We start from the raw sequence: 6,000 nt of genomic DNA on the forward strand, positions 1-6,000 counted from the left end.
TTTTGTTTCAAAAGACATGGAATTGGTTAATATAAACCCTATTGGATATTTAAGAAATGACTGGTTTTGATTCAAGAAGGTTATCATGGTAAAACAATGGAATTTTCATAATTATCACTGGGGTTCACAAATTTTCTCAACACTATACTACGTGCTCTTATTGGAATTTACTCTTATAACCAAATAGTTAAGTTGAACTGCTCCTAGTTGTAATCGCTCTCAAATGTAATTATTTACTGTATTTTGTATTTCTCATTTGAATTTGCTCTTACTGAGTACTGATTTTATTGTATTTTATAACTGCTCTTATCTGTAATGTGATATTTTATAAAGTGATATTTTATAATGTGATACTTCGTAACAACTGTAAGTCACCCTGAATAAGGGCGCCTGCTAATAAATAAATAAATAATAATAATAAATGATGATGTGGCACGGTAGATGGACTCATAGCACTGAAAAGTTCACCTCCTATCAGCAGGGGGAACCTGTCCATCCAGCAGGTTCTGGCTTTGCATAAATTGCTTCAGAAGCACGGATCCTGTACTCATTCACCGACTTGACTATTTAAATATTTTTGTAGATACGAGCGGTTCTCCCAGGAACCTATAAATATATTTAGTAAATAGTTGTCTATATTTAAAGGGGCAGTACCCATATTAATTTCATGAACCAGTTTTTGCTTTGTTTATTTGTAAATCAATTTCGGTTACCCCTTCACCTGAAACTCACTCTGTGTGTTATATTGAGGGCTTCCACAGATGGTTACACTTCTAATGTAAGGTGGTGAGTAAAAACTTAAATCCATGATTATAGAAAGTAATCTGTACTTACCTACAAATGGACAGACTGTAATATCTTGAATTGGGACTGGAAACCCATCTAAGTGAAACTTGAATCCTAAGAAATAATACAACAACTTTAATATAGCACCTTTCATAGTGGACCACTATCAGAAAGTGCTTTACAGATATGAAATATGAGGCTATGGTGTGTGAACTATACATCAGCTGCAGAGTCATTTACAACAACCTCTCACCTGAAAGACGGATCACAAGGAGCTTAAGTGACTTGCTCAGGGTCACACAGTGAGTGGGTGGTTGAGCTGGGATATGAACCGGGGACCTCCTGGTTATAAACCCCTTTCTTTAACCACTGGACCACAGAGCCACCTAAGACCAAAAATAATACAAATTATATGTTACTTGCGTTACTTGTTATATTTTGGAATAACTCATAATCAATACACGCAGGGTGGACAAGGATGCCATGGAAATTCAAGGATAAATATGTGTGGTAGTCCCAAACTCATGTCATATATATTTTATGCCTCCTCCTGCTAAGTTTTATTGCTCTGCAGTTAATCACTTTAGCAAAAGCAACAAAATGTGGGCATATGACTTTATAACTTACTTTAAAACACTGACAAATCTCAGTAAGTTGATTGAATGAGGCAGTTTAACAATTTGGTGGTGGGGGGAGGGGTGGAGGTTTATACTACAATAGGCAATACAGGTGCTGTAAATGGGGTAAGTTCAGCCTTGCAGCTTCAGTCATAAAGAAAAGTAGCTTTCTTGGTTCTGAAAATCAACCCACTTCTGCTTGAAAAATGTATAGTTTAATAGAAACTAAATGTGATTACAAAAGGGGGACAGTCACTTGAAAAATGGGTCATTTATCTCCAACTCAGTGAAGTGTCAGAGCATGCCCACTAGGTCAAGCACCTGCCATTTCAATGATATCACCTGCAAAATCTGGATTTCCTGGCAAGAGCCCCAGTGCAGTGAAAATCCACTGAGCTCTTAGCAAATACAGCCTATTTCTATTACACTTTAAAAAGGTCACCACTTTCTCTGGCTAAGCACCCCATGCTATGATAATTTTATGCATAAACAAATGGCAAATTTGCGCCACATAAATATGTATTAGCAATCATTTTTTTCTCTCAGGCGGTGCCAGCCACATGCAAATCCCTCCACTCGCTGGGGCTGGTGGCTTTTGTGTTGCTGTTCCTCTCGAGCGGCTCGACAAAAGGAGTACAATAAACAGTTTCAAAGATCGGCTGTCAATAGGTGATGCAAATGCAAGGTAAATGACAAGAAACCCGTTCAAGGATGGCACAGTGGAGGGGGATAATTGAGGAAAGCCTTATCATTATGACTATTTATTTCTTTTTTCTAATTATCTGATAATTGAAGTACTCTTGATGTGCTAACAGCTGGGACTGGTGCTAAATATTGGGAGCCTGACAGGGTAGACACGCACATAGGTTGAGTAAACAATGAATTAATAAAAATAACATTTTAAAACAACCAAAATTTAATTATAATAATGTGAAAACCGGCCCAGGGTTTCTGAGATAATAGAATAGAATTCAGTGCCAGGGTACCAGCCTCTTTCACTGACTGATTCCCAGTCTATTAAAAATGTCAAAAGCAAGTTTCATTTGGAGAGAATAGGTCTGAATACTGAGAGTAAATGATTCACAACTGATGCTTCCACTGTGCTATGTGTGGTTTCTCTGCTTACATATGAAGGGGTTAAGTAGACTACAAGCTGTATTTATAAAGTACGAGGTTTTATAGGTTACCTATTCAGGTATTTACTTTTAGCCAAGAACCACCTGTTGGTGAAATATATTGTAACTACACAATTATTATTGCTTTTTGTAATGATCTCCATTGTGACTGTTTTTCTGTATACCTCTAACTGATATATGTAGAATCCACCTCCAACAGTTGCTGTATAGTAATTCAGTATTTTCTTCCCTTAGAAAACACACGTGCTGCTATGTATGTAATGTGCGTAAGATCAGTATTCCTTTCTAGTTGCACCGCTGCCTAAGGGTGACATCTCCTGGAACAGTCCAAACAGGATAGCTCAACAACCACTGCTCCCTAAACACCCCCCTTGTCACCCCTGCCTAGGTCAGCTGCATGCACTGTTATCTGGTATGGCTGAATATCTTCATTCCATAAACAAACAACCACAGCCCCTGTCACCAAGGAAGAAGACACCACAGCCCCCGTCACCAAGGAAAAAGACCCCACAGCCAGCGTAATCAAGGTCCGGAAACTCACTGACTCCCATCACTACTTTAAGACTTCCTGTGGAGACTTTAACTCACACCCTTAAGCAAATCTGTGAAAAGTAGGAGGAAGTAGAGGGAATGTGATCCTCTAAAACCATTATCAAAATAGCCTTAACAGAATGAGGAGATAAAGAGCATTGTGGTGGTAAGTACCCCTGTGCTCATTTTTAAATCCGTAAAGCAAAGAAAAAGCATATTGTGTAACTCTTTCCCAGAAATGCACAAACGGTGTACGGATTTGCATTTAGAGAAATGCCTGGGTTTAGCTGGGTGATTTCCTACTCATATTTGGGACACTATTTTTTAAGCTATCAGACTATTAATTTCAATAATATAATAATCACAATTGCCACATTTGCTAATCACTTTCAAATGGAATTTGCTCTGATTTGAGGATTTTGTGTTGCTCCCCGTAGACAGTAGCGCTGCATCTGTTACACAGCTGAAACCCTCAAATTTCAAGTACCCCCCCCCCCCCCCACCCCCCCCCCCACATTCCCATCTCCTTCTTGCCTGCCACACCCCAAACATTTTAACCACAACATCCTGTCTTGAATTTAATAAGCATTTTTATAAACTCACAAAGTGACAGTTTTTTGAAGACAGTAGATTGTTCATAGGGGTGGTCTGAGTAGGAGGTCACTATAACTTCCAATCACCTTCTGCGCACAATAATAAATATTTATCTGTAGGATGTATATGCAGCCCTGTGTAATTTAGCAACATGTATAATAATTATGTTTAGTCTTGGTAAGACTTTCAGCTGCGGCATCTTCTCCCAGCAAGACAGGGCCTCAACCTTACCTCTTGGTTTTCCTGAAACTTACTGGTGTCTATTTTAATGCTAAAAATAATAAATAGGTCTCATTACAACCACAAAAAAAATTTATAAAGGTTTACTATCCTATTATGTGTGTATTGTAACTCTTGATTTATCCTAGAATATTTATCAGGCTTGAAAAATAATGTCCTTTTTAACCACAGGAACTGCTTCTGAAAACAATCCTAAAATCTTAATAAAAGTGAGGTGGTTTTTAGCCTGGTTTTTTCCACCTGTCCCCTCTGTGAATTAGTAAATGGAAAATCTCTATACAAAAGCAGTTTCTAGAGTGGGTAGCAATTTCACCTGCATAGTGATTGTTTTTCGAACCACTATTTAAAAAACTAAGCTTATTGCTAGTACAGAATTATAAAATAAACAGCAACAAAAAAATCACCCATAACAGATTATTAAACAGGTAAGAAATTACATTTTATGAAAATGCAGATGAGACAAAGCATCAATTTAAGCCAGTATTCACGCAGCCTTTGCAAACAGCTGTTATGGACTCTGAGCTGATTAACTCTCACCTGTCCCAGCAGATGTCAGTAATAGGCAGTGGTGTTTTATGAATTTAGAGGAAAAAGGGGCACCAAATGAAAAAAATCTAAACACTGAGGGTCTAGTTAAGAACAAAAGAAATTCTAGAACAAGAAAAGGCCATTCGGCCCACCTATGCTCGCTCACTTAATGCAAGCATGGTCCGTTAGCACTCAGGAAAGGAAAAACAAAAACCCCCTAACCATTTAGTTACCAGTGGAAATGAAGCCTCTGGGAATCCGTGTCTAAACGGACCGCCCTTCCTCCAGGCAGCTAGCTAAAGGTCTTATTATGTTCACAGATAGGGTTATAGAGTATTGTTCATGACAGCATCCAATCTATTCTTGAAGGTCTCTTCTTCAACAACTCTGAATATGCCCTCCTTCCGTTTCCACCTGTGAATAGTGCTATTAGGTCACAGCACAGGTGATTGATATTGATAAGACATTCATTAAACTGGGAGCGGGGTGGTACAAAAGTCAATGTAATCGGCATTTTGCATACCTTTTAAAAGCATGGTGATGGATATATGCTGTGTCACCGGGGGAGAAGGGTGGAGGGGGAGTGACACGTATTTATCTGTCCTGGGATAAAATTCTCCACCTTGTGCTCTGCCTTACATGTCAGCACTAACTATAAAGTTTCACATAGCTTGACTAATTTTGTGCTTGTAACAGCTAATGGACATGCTGCTCTTTATTTATTTTTATCAAAAACATGGTGTCAGTCTGACCATTTTAAGAAAAGAAAAATGGAAAGAAAGCTGTGGAAGGGTGGTGGGCAGAAGACAGAACTGTCCGACGCACTGATTTATTTTGGCCTACAGAGCACGTTGTTGTCTGTGGCCTGAATACCGGCAACAGTAATTAGGACCACGTTCCCTTGGATACGTAACAATTTATTTTATGTATTATTTTCTTTCTCTAAGCTAGTTGTCTTCCTCAGGCGTGCTTGCCTGTTTTGTTCTCTTGCTCCAACCACTGGCATTTCTGCCTGGTCTATGTTTACTTGTCAGCCAGCGTCTCAGGGTATTCCCAATCACGGGCACCGGAATGCGCAGTAATTATGGTCTGAGCAATCCCCAAAGGCCCTCCTCTCAGCCACTCAGAGAGAGGGAAAACCAACACACCCTCATTCCCACCTCTCCATGTCATCGCCATGACGGACAGGCAGATCTTACAAGGCTGCTGCCCTCTTCCTGCATAACCATGCATGCGCCAGACAGTCAGCACAGATCTCCCCTGTTACAAAAGCTATTAACTCTTTCAACATTGTATAAAAAATACTCCACTCAAGACTGCAATCAGCTATTGCTGCATAGTGATAACTCCAACTTCTTTTGTGTAGGTCCCTTTTCATTATTTTATTCATGATTCATTGTTCATTAACTTCATTATTTTAATAAGACTCAATCTGCATCCATTAATCTATTAATACAAAATTTAAATTAAGTAAAAGTACTTTTCTTAGTAATATTGTCTATGGGAAGAACTTTGTTCATACGGCAGGCATACATGCTGTACTTTAAACATTGAACATAAGGGCTGCT

The 6,000-nt window shown here is 38.9% G+C and overlaps 1 protein-coding gene across 1 annotated transcript in view; it reads right to left on the bottom strand.

Moving 5' to 3' along the window:
• LOC121318382 (transcription factor SOX-5-like) overlaps positions 1–1,081 on the bottom strand; it is a 210,847-nt gene extending 209,766 nt beyond the window's left edge. The window contains exons 1-2 of the mRNA XM_041254971.1: positions 1,040–1,081; positions 835–900 (exon numbers count right to left, since the gene is read on the bottom strand). The gene's annotated coding sequence lies outside the window, so the exon portion shown is untranslated. The remainder of the gene's footprint in view (positions 1–834; positions 901–1,039) is intronic.
• Between the last annotated feature and the right edge of the window lie 4,919 nt (positions 1,082–6,000).

Source organism: Polyodon spathula, chromosome 7 (genome assembly GCF_017654505.1).
Source record: "Polyodon spathula isolate WHYD16114869_AA chromosome 7, ASM1765450v1, whole genome shotgun sequence".
NCBI classification, from domain to species: domain Eukaryota; kingdom Metazoa; phylum Chordata; class Actinopteri; order Acipenseriformes; family Polyodontidae; genus Polyodon; species Polyodon spathula.